General features: G+C 44.5%; 1 pseudogene; it reads left to right on the forward strand.

The window, feature by feature from the left end:
* The first annotated feature begins 16216 nt into the window (after positions 1 to 16216).
* LOC143941735 (5S ribosomal RNA) lies at positions 16217 to 16335 on the forward strand (annotated as a pseudogene).
* Positions 16336 to 16546: the final 211 nt, after the last annotated feature.

Consider the following 16546-nt stretch of genomic DNA (forward strand, 5'->3'; position numbering starts at 1 on the left):
TTTGCTTTTGCTTTTCTTCCAGCAAGGGTCACTCTCCTCTATGCCTCTTTTTACATTCATTTTTACCCAAAGCGCTTTGAAAGCCCTCCGGCACACCTAGCTCCTCCAAAATCACCCCTGCCCAGCCCCCACTTTTTATAAGCCCACTTCCCTTTTCTCACCCCTTCTTTCAAAAATGCACTTTCTTTCTTCTCTCTCTCTTTCTCTAAATGAAATTATTATTTTTTTGTTTTTCAAAAAAGATTTTTTTTTTCATGTGGTGGTCATAATATTTTGGCTGATCATGGGGTTGTCAGCTTTTGTCACCTCCCACTGTAGTTAGAAGCTTTGGTAACCATGGAAACAAAACAGACAAGAAAAGCCTGGCTGCCTTAACCACTTGCCTACAGGGCACTTTCAGCCCCTTCCTGCCCAAGCTATTTTTCAGCTTTCAGCGCTGTCGCACTTTGAATGACAATTGCGCGGTCATGCTACACTGTACCCAAATGAAATGTTTATCATTTTTCCCCAAAAATAGAGCTTTCTTTTGGTGGTATTTAATTACAGCTGGGAGTTTTTTTTGCTAAACAAACAAAAAAAGATGCAAATAAATAAAAAATCATGTTTAATACTTTGTTATAAAATGTAGCAAACAGGTAATTTTTGTCCTTCATTGATATGCACTGATGAGGCGGCACTGGTGGGTACTGTAAGGCGGCACTGGTGGGCACTGATAGGCTGCACTGGTGGGCACTGATAGGCACAGTTAAGGCAGCACAGACAAGGTGGCACTGATGGGGACAGATAATCCAGTACTGATGGGCACAGATAAGGCGGCACTGATGGGCACAGATAAGGCGGCACTGATGGGTGGCACTGATGGGTACCACTGATGGGTACCAATGATGGATGGGACTGATGGGTACTGATAGGTGGCACTGATACGTCGCTCTGATAGGTGGAGCTGATGGACACTGATGGGCGGCACTCATGGGCACTAGTAAATGACACTGATGGGCACTGATATGTGGCACTGAGGTGCAGCAGTGTTGTTTAGGCAATGATGGGTGGCACTGTGGGCACTGATGGGCGGCACTGGCATGGGGCAGGTGGGCACTGGTGAGCTGGCGCCAGCTCGCCGTGAGAGGGACTGATGTCCCTCTCATGGCCGCCGGTGATCAGGTTTTTTTTTCAGCGTGAGGAGGAAAAATAGCCCATTACCGGCTCTGTTGTCATCACATGATCAGCTGTCATTGGCTGACAGCTGGTCACGTGGTAAGGGGTCGGGATCCAGCGAGTCTCATAGACTTGCTGATCACAGAGAGCGCCAAGTGCGCCCCTCAGAGGGCACGCAGGCCGCTTGTGCATGGCTCTTGGGTCCTCTTGGCAGCTCTCAGCGGCTCTCGGGTCCTCTCACAGTCCCAAGCGGAGCCGAGAGTAGCTGAGTGTACTTGGTTCGGCTCACAGTCACACCCAGTCCCTGTATTATGTCCATCATAGGGCGGGGCTGGGCATGACTGTGAGTGGAGCCAAACCGTGTACACTCGGCTATGTATCTCGGCAGGGCCTGCGGGGCCCCCTATTGGGCGGGGCCCATGGGCTTGAGCCCAGTCAAGCCCAATGGTAAGTCCTGCCCTGGTTCCCGCCCAGGTAGCCTTCCCACCCAGTCTGTTTGCATTGTTGGACTTTTGAGACAATATATTCCCGTTACTTCATTGGACTCCATGTGTTTTTTGCCCACCACATCAAGCTGCATTTACCCACAGAGTGGTCATGAGGAGGTGTGCGGAACGCAATATTATTTGCTTGTGGAATCCTAGTGCAGGGCTGTTGAAGTGGCAGTCCCTGGAACTTTCTTTTGTAGCCCATGAGGTCCTAACTGCATAGTTGCCAACATTTTGTACATTATCCCACAGTGTAGGCATCCCCATGGGCTATCTCAGAGGTTTTAGGACAATGCAGAGTAGCAGTAGTGCGTTCCACTGTAATGATGCACTGCCTTTTGGGGTGCAGTGACCTTTTGCCTGATGGGGATAGTATAGTTTTGGTTCAACATCATCAGGGAGGGAGATAACAGTGGGGGAGCATATGTATAGGTAAGTAACCACTAAACACCAATAGAGGCGGGTTCATTTTTGTTCCAGATGAAAATCAATGAAAGGGTGGTATTTATTGCTGCTGCCAAAAAAGGGGGATAATTATTCCTGCCACTGCCACCGATAAGAGTGGGTTATTATTGCTGCCACTCGCTCCAATAAAGAAGGGTTATTATTGCTACCACTGCCACCAAATTATTGCTGACCTCAGCACTTTTTTTTTTTTTATTCTTTATTTAAATTTTTCATTTAAGTTGCGTACAAAACATAATCAGGTATTAAAAGAAAACCATAGATCCAATATACAGTCATGCCTTTCAATTTTTCACATTATCCTGGTTTTCTTTCTTTACTTCTCGAGTTCTTCTAAAATATCTCCCTCCCACCCCTCTTCCCACCCCTACCGACCCATTACCTCGTTAAAGATCATAGATTGTCTAAAGATTTTCCAGTATTTCCATTTCACATGGAATCTCTTTCTTTCTCTTTCTTCCTCCATTCCCAGCCCTTCAATGCTGTACATTTCCTCAACTTTTCCTAACCATTCCTTTACTTTGGGTGCTTCTATTTCTTTCCATTTTTTCGGAATCAGACTTTTTGCCGCGTTTATTAATGAGCTTGTAAGGGAATTCCTATACTCCTTAATTGGGGTATCTACTGCATGGAATAGGCATACCCATGGGTTCTCAGGTAGCTGTATTTTAGCTATTACTTCTATATATCTTATTATTTCTCTCCAATATTCTTTAATCTTGGGACAATCCCACCATATATGGGCCAAACTTCCCGTTTGTCCACAATTCCTCCAATATTTCCCAGATTGTCCCTCCTGGTACTTTGCCATTATATCTGGGGTCCTATACCATCTTACTAAAATTTTATAATTTGTTTCTATCGTCTTACTATTTTCTGTGGATCTGTGCACCATCTTTAATATTTTTTCTATATTTTGGTTTTCACCCCGTGCTCCTATCTCTTCTTCCCATTTTTTAATGAAGATTGGTACCTCCGCTTCATGTTCCCGTCTCAAGACCTTATAAAACTGGGCAATACCTGCCCTTGGGGATTTCCCCTCACATATCCGCTCCAAGGCAGTCAAATTTTCTCCATCTCTAAGCGGTTGTGGTAGTCTTGAGACAAAATGTCTAAGCTGCAGGTATCGCCACTCATTCAACTCCATCCAGTCATTTTCTTTCTGTAATATTGCTAGTGTTTTCAATTTCCCCTCTTTAATTATGTGTCGTAATTGCATATTATCTTGTTTTATCCATTTCCCTCCTATTGTACTTTTACCAGGTGCAAAAAAATCATTATCTTTTAGATAAATTAAAGGGGAATTATATTTCCACTTGTTATGTTTGTGTATTCCCTCCCATACTCTAAACACATTTTTTGTGACCAAAGGTGTTGTCTTCCCTAGTGATCTATATTTTAAAGGAGTCCAGATTTCTCTACCTAGATTTGTGCCTGATAAACTGTGTTCTATTTTTCCCCATCTTTTTTTACTTTCTAATTTTGCCCATTCCACCACCCGTGTTAACACTGCTGCTTCGTAATATTTTCTAAAGTCTGGGACATTCAGACCCCCCTCATCTTTTCCCTTTTGCAAAGTCTTCAGTGGGATTCTAGGTTTCTTGTTGTTCCAGATAAATTTAGAAATTAAAGAATTTATCATTTTAAAATATAGGGGGGGATATATATTGGTAATAGCTGAAATTTATAAAGGATTTTAGGTTGAATAATCATTTTTAAGGCATTAATTCTTCCTAACCATGACAGGGGTTTTGTTCTCATTCTCCTTATTTCTTCTCTCAATTCTTCTAGAAGGGGGATATAGTTTATTTGGTAAATTTTTTCTATTGATGCAGTCAGTTTAATCCCTAAATATTTAATTTCTTTTTGCCATAGAAAAGGGAATTCTCTCTTAATGTCAAGTTCTTCTCTCGGATTTATATTTACGTTTAAGATTTCTGACTTGCTTGGGTTAATTTTAAAGTTAGATAATTCCCCGTATTCCTGTAAAGCCTTTAACAAGTTTGGCATGGAGATTAGTGGGCTAGATACATAGAACATAATATCATCCTCAAATGCGGCTGTCTTATGTATTCCCCCCTCTATCTCAACCCCCTTTATATCTGGGTTTCTCCTTATCGTCTCCAGGAGTGGCTCCAATGCCAGAACGAACAATAGGGGGGACAGCGGACACCCCTGTCTAGTCCCATTGTTCATTCTGAAGGCTGTTGATAGTACCCCATTAACTCTTACCACTGCCTTGGGGCTGTTATATAGTGCCTTTATCCACTTCAAAATTTTGGGTCCAAACCCCATTCCCCTTAGGGTGCCCATCATGAATCCCCAGTCTACTCGATCAAAAGCTTTCTCAGCATCTATTGATAGGAGTAGACTGGGGATTCTACTCTCCTTCATCCTCTGAAGCAGTAATATTGACCTTACTCCATTATCTTTTCCTTCTCGCCCCTCGATGAATCCCACCTGATCTGCGTGGACTAAGCTAGGCATTAACTTCTTTATTCTAGCGGCCAATATTTTTGCGAACAATTTAACGTCCGTATTGAGTAGTGAGATCGGTCTATAGTTTGAGCATATTGTATTCTCTTTTCCCTCTTTCAATATCGTGGAGATTGTCGCAGTGGAGGCCTCCTCGCTCAGTCCATATTTTGTACCTAGTCCATTATAATATGCACATAAAATTGGGGCTAGTATGTCTCCAAACTTTTTTAGATATTCTATTATATAGCCATCAGGCCCTGGGCTCTTTCCTCCTTTGGTCTCTTTTATTGCCTGTATTACTTCTTGGATTGAGATTGGATTCTCCAGTTCCTGCGCCAATTCCCCCGGTATTTTAGGGATATTTGCTTGAAGTATATAGTCTTTAATTTTTCCCCTTCTCTTCTTCTCTTGTTTTCCTGTCTCTTTTTTTCTCACGGAATATAACTGTTCATAATATTCTCTAAAAACTTCTGCTATTTCCTTAGTTTTATAGACCGGCTCTCCCTCTTTATTTAGTATTTTCTCTATATAATTCTTCGATCTTTTTTTCCTCAATATCTTTGCTAAGATCTTACTATTTTTAATGCCGCTATAATATCTCTCTTTAGTAATCCTATTATATGTCGTCCTTATTTCCTGTTCCATTAATTCCCCGAGTTCCTCTCTCTTCATAGCCAGTTTATGTAATAGGTCCACTACCTGTCCACTTTCCCTGCCATTTGCCTTTTTATGTTCTTGCTCTAATCCGTGGATTTCCTCCCTCAACTCCCTACTCTTTTTAATACCTTCTCTCTTCCTATTTGTACCTAATGAAATATATATCCCTCTTATATAAGCTTTATGTGTCTCCCAAATAATATTTTCCATATTCTCTTCATTTAAATTAGTGGTAAAAAAAAACTCCAATTCTTTTCTAATTATTTCCTCTCCCTTCTCGTCCAGCAGTTCCCTATTCAATTTCCAGGAAAAAGGAGATTTCTGAAATCCTGGGATTTTGATCTTCAGGCATATTGGAGAATGATCAGACAATGTTCTAATTCCTATATCTGTGGATATCACCTCGTCCAGAACCCTATGTTCCACTAACCAGTAGTCAATCCTTGTGTACGTCCCTTGTACAGGGGAATAGAACGAGTAGTCTCGTGTCCTTGGGTGCATAGTTCTCCACGCATCCATAAGCTGATACTGATATAGCCTGTGTTTTAGTATTCTCCTCTGCTCTTTCCCAATCCCCTGCACACGGGACGAACTATCCATTTGTGGATTCATACAAAAGTTCATATCTCCAGCTATAATTACTCTTCCTCTTTTAAAATCCCATAATTTCTCCAATATTCCTTTCAGAAAAACCGTTGGACTTCTATTTGGGCAGTATATGTTAGCGAGGGTATAGTCTACTCCCCATAGTTTCCCCTTCAGAAAGAGGAATCTACCCTCCGGGTCGACTAATCTTTCTTCTATTTTATAATATACCTCCCGTCCTATACCGATAGCTACCCCTTTTGAGTTCCTTGAGTAAGAATCTCCATAAAACCACACCGGGAACCTAGGGGAATATATTCTAATCTTGCTTTCGTATGATAGATGGGTTTCCTGTAAGAACACTATACCCGCTTCATATTGTTCTATTTCTTTCAAAATTTTAAACCGCTTTGCTGATTCATTTAGCCCCCTAACGTTATATGACAAACAAATAACTATAGACATAGATTTTAGTCAGGCTGGTTTTTTCTCTTTTCTCACTTAACGAGGTTTTCTGCTGTCGGGTCTTCTTTCTCCCCCCGCCCCTCCCACCCCCCCTCCCAACCTCCTCCCAACCTTCCCAGACCCCTCTTTGATCATTGTACCTATATCCAGAATATATCCCCATCCTGGAATATGTACCTCACCCCTTGGGGTGAAGCTCCAAGCCCGGTATTCCGTGTCCCTCCACTCCCCCCGGCCATGAAGACCCAGTAGTCATAGGGGGGGGAGAGGAGGGAGCAGATAGTCCAGGGAGGCTCTTCCCGTTTCCACCCATACCCACATTAACTTTTATTTACTTTACCTCTCCCATCTCGTTTCTTTTGTAATAAATTACACCAGCCCCCCCTACCCCCTCTCCCCCTACCCCCCCCCCCCACATTAAGCTCTCTGCCCTATTTCCTCTTCAGTTAGTCTTTCTTCTCTTTCCGTTCGCTTAGGTATACTAATGGTTGGAATCTGTAACTCTGTACAGAGGTCCTGTACTTCTTCCGGAGATTTCAATCTAACCGTCTTTCCGTCCCTATATACTATCAAAGCTGCAGGGAACCCCCAACTATATTTAATATTAGCTTGTCTTAAATGTTCTAGTAATGGTTTTAGTTGTCTTCTTCTGGATAATGTTTCACTTGACAAGTCCGCAAATACTTGCAAAGTTGTTTGCTCGTATTGCAGCGGGTGTCTCTCTCTGAGGTTCCTCCATATTTTCTCCTTGTCTGTATACCGATGGAATTTAACAATGACATCTCGTGGGGTTTCCTCCTTCATTCCTAGAGGCTTTCTAATTCTATGTACTCTATCGATCTTTAACTCCTCGTCCTCTTCTCGTCCTAGTAGGGGGTTAAATATTTTCCTTATTTTTTCCTACAGTCTCTCTCCGTTTTGCTCTAGGAGGGCTCTTATCCTTAGATTTTGGCGTCTATTTTGGTTTTCCTGTGCTTCCATTTTATAAAAGGTATTTCTTTGGTTTATTTGCAGTGCTTTCACTTGCGATTTTAATTCTGCGATTTCTTGTGTTTGTTTCTCAGTTCTCTCCTCAGCCTCTTCTACTCTCCGCAGCAAATGGCCCAGATCCATCCGGACATTTGTAATCTCACTCTTGATTAATCTTTCCATCCTTTCAAACATTGCCATCATCTCGATCTTTGTGGGCATTTGAGCTATACTTCGCTGTTCTTCCCCTTCCCCCTCGTAAGTTTCCATCTCTCTCTCTGTTTGTGTTTCTTCTCTTGTTTTATCTCCTTGGGCTCCTTTTAACTTAGCCGTTTCCTTTTTTGCGTTTTTGGTTGGCAAGGATGTTTTTTTTTTTACATCTGGGCTTTTTTGGTTACCCTCTTTAGTTGTCAAATATTTTTGTATTGAACTAGCGGTTACACTAGTATTTAAACTCTCCCTCTGGGTTTTAGGTTCTGTTGTTTTATGTGATCTTCCCCTCATCATGTATCTTGTTCACTTATCTTGTTTGACAAAATAGTTGTCCTGTATGGAGGGGAGTACCTCTCGGTTCCAATCTTTGCTTTTAATAATTTGAAAGGAAGGGTAAGGGGAGTGAAGAATATCCTGCCGTTTCACCTCTCAGGCTCCCAGTTTAGATGAAATACTTCTCTTCACTTTTGCTTTAAGAATTGAAAATTCTGCGACTTGATGGATTTTTTTTTTTCCTTTACTTATTTTATTAGGGCACCTGTAAAGATCCTGTACAGGGCCTATAAAAAGCGTACCCTTCGTCCCTTTTTTCCAATCTCTATATAGCGTAAGCGGGGCGAGAGGACACGTAGAGAGAGAGAGGAAGAGAAAAAAAAAAAACGCATAAGGGAGAAAAAAAAAAAGGGGGGGGAATGTCCTTATACTTTTGCAGCTCTATTTCAGCTTGACCCAATTGTCTAATCAGCTGCTATCCACCACAGAGTGGAAAGTTGCTCTCCAGTAGATATCGCTTCGAGCTTATCGCATAGTTGAATCGCAGAGTTCATCACTTAATTCCCAGCTTAGTTCGTAACATAGTTCATAACCTTTCAAATCAGTACTACGCTGTATCAATACATAGTCCTTAAGTAAACTAAGAACTCAATACTAGTTTCAGCTATCAGTTTAGTAATTCCAGCGTTTAATCAATTGAGCCGCTCCTAGGGTTATTAGGCAGTCATTTCAATAGGTCTTCTCGTTAATACAGTTCATGCAAAATTCCATAGATCTCATGGGTTCATAGTTTTCAGACAAAATCATTGCTCCATTAAGACCTCTCTTATGTCTCCAGTCACTTAACCCTCTCAGGCCCCCTAGTTTAGATGGAATTGAAAATTCTGCGACTTGATGGATTTTTTTTTTTTTTTTTGTATTTTATTTTGCTGGAGCACCTATGAAAAACTTACCATTCATCCCTCTTTCCCGGTCTCTGTATAGCGTAAGAGAGGCGGGAGGAAAGAAAAAGAAAACCACAGAGGGGGGGTAGAAAAAAAAGGGAATGTCCTTATACCCTTGCAGCTCTATATTAGCTTAACCCAGTTATCTAATCAGCTGCTTTTGCAGTTCTATTTCAGCTTGACCCAATTGTCTATTCGGCTGCTATCCACCACAGGAAGAAAAGTTACTCTCCAGTAGAAATCGCTCCGAGTTTATCGCATAGTGAAATCGCAGAGTTCATCACTTAATTCATCACTTAATTTGCAGCTTAGTTCATATTATAGTTCATAACCTTTTCAGTCAGTACTAAGCTGTATCAATACTTAGTCCTTAAGTGAACTTAAAACTCAGTACTCATTTCAACTATCAGTTTAGTAGTTCCAGTACTTCCAGCATTTAATCAATTGAGCCACTCCTAGGGTTATTGGCAGTCATTGACATTTAAACAGGCCCTCTCATTGGTACAGTTCATACAGACATTTAAATTCCGTAGCTCTCATAAATCCATAGGTTCCAAAAAGAATCCTTGCTCCATCAAGACCTCTCTTATGTCTCCTGTCGTTTAAATTTTAGCCAGCCCCAGCTGCTGTATCTCTCCCTCAGTTAGTCATCAAATCTCTTTAGCTTCCACAGCAAACACAGTTCACGATGCAACAGCGCTAGATAATCTAGGGGCTCCGGAGGGTAGTATACAGAGCATAATATACAGAGCACACAAAGCCAAATATAAGAGGGGGGGGGGCGCATGGAGGAGACAGAGGGGAGGCCAGCACCAACAATCACTCGTGGGGTCTCAGGATCAGGTGTTTTCTCTTGCAGCCACTTTTGGTTGAACCAGGGATATCTCTCACTTACCCCTGTTCAGTTTCCTGCGTCCATTATTGCTGTCCACCCCAATCTATCAGTCGCTCCTCCTTGGTCTCCTGATCCAATATTGTGGGGAATAGTGATGGACGAACGTTTCGCCCGGCGGTCGTTTCGCGGCGAATTTCCGACTTTCGCCGTCCGCGGGTTCGAACGCCTTTTTCCGTCGTTCGCCCCGGCGGACTTACGTGTTTAATGTATACAAGAACTTTAACCTTTCGTGACACGTTTATCATGTGTTACAGGACAACCAATTGAGACATGACAGCTCATGGACACTTGGACATTCCCCCTAACCTATAAATACACCCGATCCGGTGGCCATTTTACATTCTTTCTTCTGTCACTGTAGGGAAAGGATCCTGTGTGGAGTAGGGACAGAGAAAACGCTAGCTATTTGGTACACAAAAGTTCTTTTCAGGACTGGTATAGGTGTTAGGTCAGCAGCCTGAGTTTCTTTTGTCAGTTTAGATAAAGGGACAGAGCGCTGTATGCTGCTATTTTAGGGACAGCTCAGCCAGATTAGTCTTTCTTCATCATCATCATCATCATCATCATTAGCTGTTACTATCAGGTCCACAAAAGAGCTATTCCAGCTAATCGTTCCAGCCTACTCTTTTTTGCCAATTTGTATAGGGACAGGCAGGAAGCAGTGTGTCAGGCAGTGAGGATAATTTTAAAGACTTGCTGTTACTATTAGTTCCACAAAGGTTCTTTTCAGGACTGGTATCAGTGGTACGGTAATAGGCTTGTACACGTATAATATTCTTTCTTCCAAATATAGAAAGAATATTATACTTGACTGCTGCCCTTCTGCTGCAGTCTGCTAATCATTCACAACTCACTTGTTCCACAAAGCTCTTTATCAGGACTGGTAACTTGGTCTGTCTAGGGTGCTACGGTACATAGGCTTGGGTGCGGTACAGTCTGCTGTTCTGTAAGGACCGCTATCGGTCCACAATACATAGGGTTGCCGTGCACTACTGCTGACCGCTGCCCTATACTGCAGCAGTCCTTCAGCGGTATAGGGACTGACGCACAGTCTGCTAAACACTAACACACAACCTGCTTGGTCCACAAAAGTTTTTATAAGGACTGGTAACTTGGTATAGGGTGCTACGGTACATAGGCCTGAGTGCAGTACAGTCTGCTGTTCTGTAAGGACTGCTATCGGTCCACAATACATAGGGTTGCCGTGCACTACTGCTGACCGCTGCCCTATACTGCAGCAGTCCTTCAGCGGTATAGGGACTGACGCACAGTCTGCTAAACACTAATACACAACCTGCTTGGTCCACAAAAGTTTTTATAAGGACTGGTAACTTGGTATAGGGTGCTACGGTACATAGGCCTGAGTGCAGTACAGTCTGCTGTTCTGTAAGGACCGCTATCGGTCCACAATACATAGGGTTGCCGTGCACTACTGCTGACCGCTGCCCTATACTGCAGCAGTCCTTCATTGGTATAGGGACTGACGTACAGTCTGCTAATCACTAACACACAACCTGCTTGGTCCACAAAAGTTTTTATAAGGACTGGTAACTTGGTATAGGGTGCTACGGTACATAGGCCTGAGTGCAGTACAGTCTGCTGTTCTGTAAGGACCGCTATCGGTCCACAATACATAGGGTTGACGTGCACTACTGCTGACCGCTGCCCTATACTGCAGCAGTCCTTCAGCGGTATAGGGACTAAGAGTTTTGTCACAGGGTGATTTAAAAAATGACAGGCAGAGGAAGAGGCAGGCCCTTCCGCAGGGGTGGTAGGGGTAGGGCAGGAGCAACAGCCTTGAGCCAAAGTGGGAAGTTGCAGAAGGTGCGTTCAATTACTTTAAAGGACGCACCAGACTTGGTTGAGTGGCTCACTCAGCCTTATTCTTCTGCACCCTCCTCATCCTCTCGATCTGCACCCTCTTCTTCACTCTCTGCTATGTGCACCCCCAAAGACACTACCACCAACAACACCACCACCACCACATACCTTCCGCTTGAGTGCAAATGGGGGCCTTCATGCTCCAGTGTTTTAATAGGGACCCCCGTATAAAAAGCATGAGGGTCAAGGACCAGTACTGGGTGGCAACGTACTTAGATCCCCGGTACAAACACAAAATGGCGGAAATGTTACCGCCGTCGCAGAGGGCTGTCAGAATGCAGCACTTCCAGGCCTTGCTTCGAGAAATGCTGCATTCTGCTTTTGCGTGCGCTGGCAGAGGAGCAATTCCCACTCCCAGAGAAGGATTTGCGGGTACCAATCCAACAGCGCCTGCAAGAAGAGGCCGGTTTGAAGATGTGTTGGTGACTTCGGATATGAGGTCATTCTTTCAGCCGACCCATCGACAGGTGTCATCCGGATCCAGCATCAGGGAACGCCTAGACCGTCAGGTGTCCGACTACATTGGGTTAACGGCCGATGTGGACGCTCTGAGGAGTGATGAACCCCTAGACTACTGGGTGGGCAGGCTTGACCTCTGGCCAGAGCTTGCCCAATTTGCAATCGAACTGTTGGCTTGCCCCTCATCCAGTGTCCTGTCCGAAAGGACGTTCAGCGCAGCAGGGGGGATTGTGACCGATAAGCGTACTCGCCTAGCTCACGACAGTGTTAACTACCTCACATTTCTAAAAATGAATGAGGCATGGATCTCGGAGGAATTCAACACATGTGATCAGTAGACCATGTATATGTCTATAAACAATTTTTGGAATCAAGCACACAGACCTTCTTAATTCATTTGGCTCACTTCCCTGACCCAAAAAAGCACACCGTACTATATGCCCCTACCCTCCTCTTTGAAGAGGTTGAGCGGTGTCATATTTCTACTGGGGCTGCTTATTATGAGGGGTTCCCACCATCCCTGTGCTGTGCTGACTTCCTCCTGGGTGTTCTTATTATGAGGGGCTCCCACCATCCCTGTGCTGTGCTGACTTCCTCCTGGGGGTTCTTATTATGAGGGGATCACACCATCCCTGTGCTGTGCTGACTTCCTCCTGGGGCTGCTTACGGTGCTGCTGTCAGCGCTGTATGTCACGGAGCTGCTGTCAGCGCTGTATGTCACGGAGCTGCTGTCAGCGCTGTATGTCACGGAGCTGCTGTCAGCGCTGTATGTCACGGAGCTGCTGTCAGCGCTGTATGTCACGGAGCTGCTGTCAGCGCTGTATGTCACGGAGCTGCTGTCAGCGCTGTATGTCACGGAGCTGCTGTCAGCGCTGTATGTCACGGAGCTGCTGTCAGCGCTGTATGTCACGGTGCTGCTGTCAGCGCTGTATGTCACGGAGCTGCTGTCAGCGCTGTATGTCACGGAGCTGCTGTCAGCGCTGTATGTCACGGAGCTGCTGTCAGCGCTGTATGTCACGGAGCTGCTGTCAGCGCTGTATGTCACGGAGCTGCTGTCAGCGCTGTATGTCACGGTGCTGCTGTCAGCGCTGTATGTCACGGAGCTGCTGTCAGCGCTGTATGTCACGGAGCTGCTGTCAGCGCTGTATGTCACGGAGCTGCTGTCAGCGCTGTATGTCACGGAGCTGCTGTCAGCGCTGTATGTCACGGAGCTGCTGTCAGCGCTGTATGTCACGGTGCTGATGTCAGTGCTCTGTATTACGGTGCTGCTGTCAGTGCTCTGTATCTCCTGCACCCTCTTGTTTGCCTACCCTGGTCCCTGACCTTCCCTCTCCTCCATTGCCTTCATTAGCTCCATAGTCCTGAATTGTCAGAACAATTTCCCAAATAAAAAAAAAATGCTTGTAGTTATCGATCCCAAATTCACCTCATACATGTATTATGCTATTGTCCAGGTGGTGGGACTACGTGCTACCCCCTAATAATTACCCCGTGGCCGCAAATTCGACCTAAAGGTTTGCGAAATTCGCCTCCCATTGAAGTCAATGGAGCCCGCGGCGAACGGTCGTTTTCGCGAACGTTTGTGTCCGTTCGCGTTTCGCGTTCGCGAAACGTCCCGTCGGAAGTTCGTCCATCACTAGTGGGGAATAGGCATCTGCGGGGGTCACCATGTGCGGTCCTCTAGCACAGTGTTCTATCCCACTTCACCAGCAACTGTATTGGACTTGCTGCCATGGTTCTCCTGCCTCCCCTTCCGTCCTCACAGACACCGTCTCGGGCTCCTCCCCCAGCCTTCCCGCATCACATCCTCCAAGATCAGGCTTGCTGTCAGACTGTTCTGTGCTGACCTCAGCACTTAACACTAATAAAGGGTCTTTAGTATTACTGCCTCTAAATATAACTCGAAGTGTGTGGGTTATTATTTCTGCCATTGACACAAATGCTGAGATTTATTGTTGATGTCATTATCACCAATAAACTATGGGGTTTATTGATGCCTCTGCTACAAGCACCCCAAACCCAGAAGTTAGCCATACTGTTGGCCCAATGAGCTGCAGGCATGAGATTCCCCACATATGCTTGTGTACAAGGAAGCAGGGATGCTCTTGACATATTGACCTATTATGGCCACATGGCCATATTAGGTCTATGATTCTAAAAGGGCAAAGCTATCACATAGTTACATAGTAAGTAAGGTTGAATAAAGACACCAGTCCATCTAGTTCAACCTGAGTGAGTGTCTACAATTGTCCCTATCCCTGTACATTGCGCACTCACATTGGTCCCTACCCTCAAGGAGCCCACACTCCAAGGTCCCCATTCATATAATAGGGCCAATTTTTGGACAGAAGCCAATTAACCTACCTGCATGTCTTTGGAGTGTGGGAGGAAACCAGGGTACCTGTAGAAAACCCACGCAGGCACAGGGAGAACATGCAAACTCCAGGCAGGTAGTGCTGTGGTTGGGATTCAAACCAGCGGCTGTTTTATTGCTAGGCAAGAGTGCTAACCTCTACGCCACTGTGCTGCCCAGGATTGCATCCCTGCTGATCCAGTGACCTGTGTCCAGGAGATTTTCTACTCTACAGCCGCACATAACAAAGGAGGGGGGTGATTGAGACATCATTGACCTAATGTGGCCTTTTGGCCATAGTAGCTCATTGATGTCAGATCACTGAGCCAGTGGGGATGCAATCATGTAAAAACTATATCCTTAAAGTGTCATTGTCCTAATATTGGATAATATTAGAACAATGACCCTTTAAGAACAAAGTGGCCAATGGTATATTAGGCCAATGGTATCAAGACCACCCTGGCCCCTAAGTATACAAGCAACTGCGGGGTGATGAATCTCCTGCCTGCAGCTCCTGCCAGAGTAGCAGCAAAATAGCAGCAAAAATGTGGATCTCGATAAAGTATCCCATACACAGTCCAATCGTGCAACTTTAGAGTGTGATTTCACAACCAAACATAAAGTGCAATGTGCAAAAATAGCTCTCCTCCAAACGGTGTCCCGTGTCAGTGCTGGTATTCCTAAATAATTACCTCACAGCTGCAAGGTATACAGCAAGACAACAAATTTGCAGGGGGAATTCCCGGGGGTCGGATAGGCTGTGGCTGGGACTTCTGACAGTGCCGCTCTTCCTTGCGGTTTTGGCCGACAAACAATGCTCAAAATAACAAGTGAAAGATATCCTCCATGGTGTAGTAATTTAAAACAAGCGATTTATTGTAAAGATAAAACTACTCACAAACAGGAGCGAATAGGCAGGCACATACAGCTAAACAGATCGGTGGACGGTACGAACGTCACTTCCGGTTTCCTAAGCGTTACGTCACGAGTGGACTTCAACTGGGATCAGGTAGGCACTGGTGAGCTGGCGTCAGCTCGCCATGAGAGGGACTAATGTCCCTCTCACGGCCGCCAGTGATCAGTCTTTTTTTTTCAGCATGAGGAGGAAAATAGCCCATTACCGTCTCTGTTGTCATCACATGATCAGCTGTCATTGGCTGACAGCTGGTCACGTAGTAAGGGGTCAAGATCGACCCCTTACTCCGATCTGTGATCCAGCGAGTCTCATAGACTCGCTGATCACAGAGAGCACCTTGTGCGCCCCTCAGGGGGCACGCAGGCCGCTCGTGCATGGAACGACGTCAATAGACATCGTCCCGGCAAAGCAGGTCCGTGCTGTAGCTTTCATTCGGCTATAGCGCGGATCTCTAGTGGTTAATTTAATGAAATTTTCTGAAATGATCACTAAACTTAAACAGCTTTTTCACAAAAACTGTAAAAGATATCAAACTGAAAAGATATAGCAAAATAGCTGAATATTTTGTGAACGTTTTAAAGTTTGCTTGGCGTCTGTAGGTAAAAGTATGAAGGAGCTGAAACTTTTGGCAGCGGAAGAAGATTTTACGTATTTTAAGCATGCTCTCATTGACTTCAATGTTAAAAAAAATGTTACAAAGCTTAATATTTTAAAAAGTATAAATAGTAGAAAAAAAGTTGAAGACATCCCATCATCAACTGAAAGAGCTGAACATTTTAAAAGTTGAATGGCTTTAATAGCTGAAAGTATGCAAAAGTTACGCAGAGCCAAAAAACCTACGGAATAATAATAAAAAGATGACGATTAATAAATAAATAAATGAATAACAATAGTGAGACTGCTAAAGCATTCCCACTAATAACAGTAAGTGGTCTTGCTATGCAAGAACACTTAATACTAAAAGGCAGAGCCAGGCTGCCGGTGACAAGTACAAGAGGCTTGAAAGAGAGCCTTATCATTGCCTATGGCCACACCACCCTGAATGAGCCCGCTCTTGTCTAATCTCGGAAGCTAAGCAGGGTTGGGCCTGGTTAGTACTTGAATGGGAGACCGCCTGGGAAAACCAGGTGCTGTAGGCTTTTACTTTTCTTATAGCAAGGGTCACTCTCCTCTATGCCTCTTTTTACATTCATTTTTACCCAAAGCGCTTTGAAAGCCCTCCGGCACACCTAGCTCCTCCAAAATCACCCCTGCCCAGCCCCCACTTTTTATAAGCCCACTTCCCTTTTCTCACCCCTTCTTTCAAAAATGCACTTTCTTTCTTCTCTCTCTATTTCTCTAAATGAAATT

This window comes from Lithobates pipiens, unplaced genomic scaffold, assembly GCF_037356315.1.
Source record: "Lithobates pipiens isolate NorthernLeopardFrog02 unplaced genomic scaffold, aLitPip1_a1.2 Scaffold_3, whole genome shotgun sequence".
Taxonomy (NCBI): Eukaryota; Metazoa; Chordata; class Amphibia; order Anura; family Ranidae; genus Lithobates; species Lithobates pipiens.